Genomic DNA, 7142 nt, shown 5'->3' on the forward strand with positions numbered 1-7142 from the left:
AATGATCAGAAACACAATAAGCTAAAAACGAACACAAAACTGAGTCAAAACACACAAAAAACAAAAGAGGTAATGCATAATTATGGCTAATGACACAGCTGGGTCACTTTATGCCAAATGTCCCAGCCATTTTGGCAACCATCTCAAATGTATTCGAAAAACTCGTGCTGCATTGAAAATAGTGAACTTCTGGAATATTTAGGAGAGGAAAAATATTTGGTCACGTGGCTGCCCTCTGAACTTCTTGGAATGCCGTCTAGGTGTTGTATGTGAAAACTTTTATTTTAAAAGCACCGCTCCTTCTTTCCATACGAAACTCGGTCTACGTGTTACGTAACAAGAGCTAAATTTGGGAGAGTTGGTTCATCGTGGTTGTGTGCTAGTCACAGCGCGACAACTTTAGGAAGAGACAGAAAGGACAGGAAAGAGCACCGACTGTCAACTGAATTTAATGAATGTGCTACGAGGGCTTTTATAAGGAGTACAAGAACCGTGTTCATGCGCGACGACACGTGTGAGCACTACAAAATAATCTTAACTGTGAAAAGAATACTCCCTCTCGGAAAGGATAAGTGAACGTGTAGTGATGCACTGATCATTGGTTTACCTGATAAAAAATACTTCTACAAACGTTAAATTGCCATTAAGTAAACCTATTCTCGTGACGAATTGGGCAAGATTGACTATTCCTGTTGCTGTTTAGTACACACACTTTTGAAAGCTTGCAAGGGGTGGAAAACAACACGCTAATATCATATCTGCTGGCTATTTTTTTAATTGTGAGACACATGATGTGGTATAACATGCAAAGGTTTTGGTCATTGTTTTTTGTTGGTCCTGTCTTCTTTAACTTCACTTTCTGCAGGAGGGTTTTGCAAACGGGTGTGATGATTCTGTTGGGATACCCAGCATCTTTTAGTCTTTTAATCTGGTTTTTAAACCTGACCTCACCCTTGTGCTAACATGACTTCTGAAGGGTGGCCTGAGTATATGTGGTATCAATTCCCCTTTCTACTAATTTTGAATGCCCACTATGAAAAGGCAGAACATTCTTAGCACTCCTGGGCTGATAGCACCAGCCAATACCCCAACAGCATCATCACACTTTTTGCGAAACCCTCCTGCAGAAAGTAAAGTTAAAGGAAACAGGACCAAAAGAAAAAGAGAATGACCAATCACCTTTGCATGTCACACGGTACTACGTACATAAGGTGTCTCACAATTTCAGGAAAAGAGCCAGCGGATATGACATTGTTGTTTTCCACCCCTTGCAAGCTTTCAAAAGTGCATGTACTTACAGCAACAGGAATAGTCAGTCTTGCACCATTCGTCACTAGAATAGGTTTACTGAATGCCAATCTAATGTGTATAAGATGCCGCTAACATGTGGAAAAGTAAACATAGGACAAACTGGGCAATGCTTCAATGATCAAGCAAGACAGCATGCTTTAAATGTTAAGAAGGGCTATAGTAGTCTCATGGCCGGGCACCGTAAAGAATGTAAGTGTAGTCCTAGGTTTCATAAAACACAATTTTTGAAAAAAAGCAAGCAGAAAAATGAGAGATTTTAGAACTCTTTATCAGGAAGGCCGAGGATCAATGCATCAGTACACCTTCACTTATCTTTTCCGAAAAAGAGTATTCTTTTCTCGGTTAAAATAATTTTGTCATGGTCACACACGTGTTGTTGCAGATGAGCCCTGGTCTTGTGCTCAGTATAAAAACGCTCGTAGCACCTTCAATAAAATGCAGTTGACAGCGCTCTTTCCTGTCCTTTTTGCGATAAGATTTTTATTACAGAAAAAATTTCATTTTCTTACAATTTAGGTATAATTATGAGTTTTCATTGTATCACAACATGGAGCAAATTGCATCTCAATACGGACAAAAATCACAATTTTGTGAAATGCGTGATATTTTCTCGTATATTTCAGCAGCTTGAGAGGTCTAAAGATATTTTTTTCTCAAAATATACCTTCTGTGGAGTAAGTATTCACTGCTCAGATATTCATACAAAGTGCAATATTGCAATAAAAAATGCAAACATAACACATTTTGGCTTTATTCTTGGAAGCGAATGTGGCAAAAAAATTGCACTATTATTATTGAGCTTCAAATACCTTACAGAAGCACATTTACTTAACAGGTAGACCGAATTTGCTTTAGAAAAAATAAGCGGTAGTTTTAAAACGAAATTTTCCACAAACAGCACACAGACGGCATTATGCCAGGAAGTTGTAAGCCAGCCATATGAACAAAACTTTTTTTCTCGGTGAAATATTCTAGCAGTTCACTGTATCAACGCAGTAAGTCAGCACTTTTTTTTTCAAATACAATTCAGATGGTCGCCAAAGTGGCTGGGACGTTTGGCATGGAATGGTCCAGCTATATTTAAGCAAAATAACTTACACAAATAACAATGTTTGTTCATCTACCATGACCACACTAGAAAAAGTTGTTCAGGCATTGTGACACTAAAATTTTCAGCGTCGTACTGCCTGAACAACTTCTTTGATAAACTCCAAACTCACGCCGAGAAAAAGCCCCTCAATCACGGTGGATGTTAAAGGCCTTGCGGCCGTAGACAATGTTGAAAATAAAAAAAATGAACTCATCAGTGCTGTCACTCCTTCTTCGTCATTACTAACACGGAAGATTTTTCGGTTATCCATGTGGAGGTTCAGGAAGTAGGCTTGCTCTAGGCTGGGGCCGGGGGGTAGACTACGCAGGACGTCAGCGGCACCCTCTCATCCTGTAATAAGAGCACATATGACTTCTCATAAAAGGATGTTCGTGCTGTTCTGGCAACGCCATATATAAAGAATGTGTGGTGTTTATCCTTCGAAATGGCGTGTAATTGACATTACACTGAACTCGAAGCATACAACCCATACATTCAAATAATTTCGTATGATAAAGATAAGAGTTTTCCAGCATACAGCAAATTCCCGAAATGAGGTGAAGTGTAAGACTACAGCTCAAAAATGGCACTTACGAAAGCCTGAACTCACCTAAGAATCAAATTCCTTCTAGGGTAGTGAGCCAGTGTGAAAAACAATTCCTAAAGTACAACGTTCAGAACATCTAACATTAATCAAAATGCACAAGAAACTTACCTCTTCATGTACAAACAGTGAATACATCTTTGCTTTCTTTTTTACATGAGAACAAATGATCTTGGGCGTGGCACTAGCGAAGAGGTCTACAAAAAAAAGTAAAAGATTTACTGACTTTAATCACGCCTCTAACAATCTGAGGAATTGTTACAAGTCACCAATCAGTGCAATTCTGACTGCCTCTATAAGGGCATCAAAAATGAACAATTTTCTCGTTCTTTTTACTCTCACAAGACGCTCCGTCAATGGAATCTAATCCAAATTTGACGCTGTGCTTCCTATTTGCCTGCTTTCTAGACGTAGGGCTGCGAACATGTGTTTTGTGCACCTAATCTAGCACAGAAATTCGTCATCTATAATTCAATCATCTTAATTCATTGTAATTTGATAAAAGATGTGATAGCTCGTCCAGTTTTTAAAGAGTTGCGGGCCTGCAATAGGCACTGCCTTGCACGTATGAAAGTACTTCTTTTTTAAAAAAAATTCAAAGCTTGCTTTCAGAAAAAGCGTCTGGCATATTTCGACAACCAAGCCCATCCTCTGATGGCAATCAGGGGCACGCTATTAGCGATTATTGACTACGGGATTTACAAACGTAACCCGTGCCTAAATACTCAGTTAAACACAATCACGCAAGTAAGAGCGCTCGAACGACACCAACGCGCGCGGACGCCGACTACGTTGCAGCAGCCATGGCTTATGCTAGAGCTACCGCACACAGCTCCGACAGTCACGTATACTCTCTCGATTCTGTTATAACGCCGAAGATAATCGCAGATGAAAGCGAAGCACGAAAACAGCAAACAGAAACGAGGGAAAACAACGCACGGCGATGGCCACAACAACGCGCCTTTGGAAGTCTGCTAGATCTTTCTCTGTTGCTGGTGGCACTTGTCCTAAATAGCTTAAAAGACCGAGGCGCACGTGCTGGGAGCATCGCGGCATATCAGCACCTCCAACTATACCGTCTTTAAGCAAAAAAAAAAGCCATTTCGTACAGTGCGCCTCTGTACATAATTTTTGCTTTTTCTTTTTTTTACGCTTACACCTACAGAAGCACGTTGCACATTTGAGTATTAATAGAAATGTTATTACGATGTAGCCCAAAGCACATCTTAAAACAATATCAATCACTTTGTGCAGTGTAGAGACAATGTGCGATCAGCAACTAATCCCGCCCTTGTTAAGTGATCACATCACTCACTGTATGAGTGATGCAGGCACTTACACAACATCGCGCATAGCAGTGTGAACTCGTTAGGTCACACGTTTAATCGGGCATCTGCAACAGGCCCGCGAACGCATGCTGTTGTAAATGGCTGGCAGCCTACTTCGGCAGAGCTGCTGCAGGCGCCCAGCTAGCGCTGTATGATTACTACCTACGAAAACAGTACACTCACCGTTAACAGGCCCACGTTGTCCGTGTCCGCCACTCCATGAATATTTCTTAATTCGAGCGTCACTTCGAACACGGTGTCATGCGTGACCACCATTGAATATGCGCCTGTTCGCTAGAACACACACAGCGACTAAGACCCCAGACCAACGCAACGCATTTGAAAGACGATGAGACAGAGAGAGCGACGTTGAGAGAGAGAAGGAGGAGGCACTGGCGGCGGCGCCGCAGCTGTCGACGCAGGTGTTCGGTGACGCAACTATTCGCTTATCTACGCCGCCGTTGTGGTAGCAACGCTGGCCGGCGTGAGCGGGGGGGGGGGGTAGGAGCGGGAAACCCGCCAGGACGGCGCCGAAAGGCAAACGCTATGGCGCATACGGCGGACGGCCGTTCGTCGCGGAATGACTCCTTGTAAATGGCAACTCTCCTTCCAGCCAGTCGCACAGCGACGCAGGTTATTTACCAGCCTCGGGTTCTTTGAGTATTTTGACGGAATGCGATTGCAGTGGGCGAAAAACAGTGAAGCAAAACTTGCGGAAAACAAAGTGCACCATGGAATGGCCAGAAACAATAATTATTTCGTCCTCGGTGGCATTAGCGGGAGAGCATCGCTACACCTTTTTCCAGAGGAATTTCTTTTTGCATTGTCTGTGTCTGGCACTTCCGCGTATGGTGCCGCAAACACTGAATGCGTAGTCGAAGCTGGAACAAATTAATCCTCAGTCGCGGATGTTTAGAAGGCTTGTCACGCACCACGAAACGTGCCGAGGTTGTTATAACAAACTTTTTGCTGACCACATGATCAGCACATAATTCCATATGGTTACCCAATGAGCTAGCTAAGCACCTGTAGCAAAGGCAGGGCACGTTCTTGTTAAACGTTGTTAATATAAACGATGGTTGTGCATAAGTGCAGTGACAGCTTTCCGTGGGAATTGGTCATAACCCACGTTTTCGAGCGTAGAAGCACCTCAGCGGACCTAATCAGCTACCACAGCAAGTTCGTAAGCAACGATCAGGCACGAAAATGTGCAGCTGTTTTCCATGTACTGAATAGTCCGTGTACAGTGCGTTGACCACCGCCATTCCTTAAGCCACCTCCCATATAGACTCCCAGTCTGAACAGGTGTGGGACCTTAAACAATAAGAAGCAGTGCCTCCCCCCCGCACACACACACACACGAAATTCGAGGGCGCACGGGCTGATACACACGCATTTTTATTCACAGGCGCACACACATACACGTATACACACATACGGCCACACACACACGCGACCGTAAACGCACGCATGCATGGGCGTACACATGTGCACAGGCACGCTTAACACAAGCACGGACTCGCACATACACGCGCACGCACACATGCACGGGTGTACACACAATCGCGCTTACACGCACACACACCCATACTCGGGCGAACATTATTTGTGTGTATATAATCCATAGCAAACATGCAGCTTATAACCAACGCTAAGGAAAGCTTTCGTAGCATGGATTGCAGTTAATTGCCATTATAGATGAAACGCGATTAGCTTCTGCTGACATTCTGCTGTATTCGGAGAGCACCTTCACACATTCTACGTCAATTAGGCCGTCATTTAACGCAAGGTCCACATATTCGTGCAGTAGCTGCGCTGCTCGGCCACCAATCCGAAGGTCGCGGGTTCGATGCCGGTCGTGGCAGTCGAATTAAGGCGGAGGCGAAAAGGTAGAAGCATTTGCACTGTGCGATATGAGCGCTCATTAAAGAACACCAAATGGTGAAAATCTCTGCAGCTTTCCACTACGACGACCCTCATAATCATATCGAGGTTTTTGACACGTAAAATCCCAAATATTATAATTATGTGTTCTTCTTATGCTGCATATTCCATCTGATGAATTGGCACCTACACCCTTCTCAGGCACAAAAGCACCCTTAGAGCCTATTTTAGGGTGCTATTGAGGCAAGCACCCAAACAAAGGGGTGCTTTTTTTTCAATCGACCATTTATGGGTGTTAAAGGGTGTTGCAAAGGGTGCTTTCTCGTAAAAGCACCCTTTTTACACCCTTTTGGGTGCAAAAATTTTTACTGTGTAGTTCTCACTTAAAGCAAGAAAACGACACCTACGAAGCCATATCGGAGAACCCTGTTCTCAGAAGCTTGCACTATCCTCCGCCGCACAAGTGTTTCAATGGGTGTATAGATCTTCCTATGAATTGTGAAATAGGGGGAGAGCGCGAACGCAGTCCCCCACTACCAAAAATTGCATGCCCCATCTGCCACAGTTTGGGGTAGTGGCAGGGGTCAGCACGAGCGCAGTTCAATGCCCGCGCCTCTCCCTGGGGGCACCGTCATGTTGACCACGGTTACCCCGGCACCAGGTAACGCCAGACAACGGGTCACACTCGATCAGCACCCATCGCGACGTTTTGTGTCATTCTGGTGAGGCGCAGACGACGGTCAAAGATTACTCTTTGCTTCTCAGCTATATAAAGAAGCCATTCAAAGAAACACTAATGACCCACCAGTATACGTAGCCCTGTTAAAAAAGCTGAATCTTGCTTAGATTGAGGATGAAAAAAGCTCAAGTTTGATCACATATAACAGCAGTTTTAGCGCAACAAGCATGAATGATCTTTACGCCG

At 43.8% G+C, this 7142-nt stretch overlaps 1 non-coding gene across 1 annotated transcript; it reads right to left on the reverse strand.

The window, feature by feature from the left end:
• Positions 1-6722: 6722 nt before the first annotated feature.
• On the reverse strand, positions 6723-6886 carry LOC142771493 (U1 spliceosomal RNA). Its single transcript, XR_012885961.1, has one exon. It is a non-coding gene; the product is annotated as a U1 spliceosomal RNA (small nuclear RNA).
• Between the last annotated feature and the right edge of the window lie 256 nt (positions 6887-7142).

This window comes from Rhipicephalus microplus, chromosome 1, assembly GCF_043290135.1.
Source record: "Rhipicephalus microplus isolate Deutch F79 chromosome 1, USDA_Rmic, whole genome shotgun sequence".
In the NCBI taxonomy this organism is placed as follows: Eukaryota; Metazoa; Arthropoda; class Arachnida; order Ixodida; family Ixodidae; genus Rhipicephalus; species Rhipicephalus microplus.